Source organism: Octopus bimaculoides, chromosome 1 (genome assembly GCF_001194135.2).
Source record: "Octopus bimaculoides isolate UCB-OBI-ISO-001 chromosome 1, ASM119413v2, whole genome shotgun sequence".
Lineage (NCBI taxonomy): Eukaryota > Metazoa > Mollusca > Cephalopoda > Octopoda > Octopodidae > Octopus > Octopus bimaculoides.
In genome coordinates, this window is record NC_068981.1 from 17221808 (window position 1) to 17222466 (window position 659).

The window sequence follows — 659 nt, forward strand, 5'->3', positions numbered from 1 at the left end:
ATATATATATATATATATATATATATATACATATATATAATGGATAGATGCATACATACATACAAACAAACATACACACCACACACATACATACGTAAATAAGTAGTCTCCGCTTATAAATTGACAACTTCCACGCAGTCTTAAATGGTTTTTTCCAGTTAAACAAGCGCCACATTAGAACATTTAGAAACATCAGTTATTCAATTAGAATTGTTATTCAAAAACATGTTCTTAAAATATCTCACTTCAATAGCTTTAAGCACAATTTAATATTAAGTTATTAAGATTACGTAACTTTTCTTTAGGATTCTATCTTTTTGTGATTTTCAACTTAAAAGTTTTCGGTTACAGTGTGAATTCAACAATGTTTTGTGCAGTTCTTCACTCTTGAGGAATCATTTATGAGGTCTTAAGTTTCCCTTCAACTTTGTGTAGAAGGTTCTATACGGTCAGCCCATAAACTGGACTTTGGAGACTTTAGCAGAGTTCTGTCTGTTCTACGGAATTTGATCTCCAAACATCTTTCAACCGCCACCTCGCTCACACCTAACTTTCTTGCATATCAGACTCTCCTCTCTGTCTATCTGCCTATCTGTCTCTGTCTCTTTCTCTCTCTCTCTCTCTCTCTCTCTCTCTCTCTCTATCTCTCTCTCTCTCTC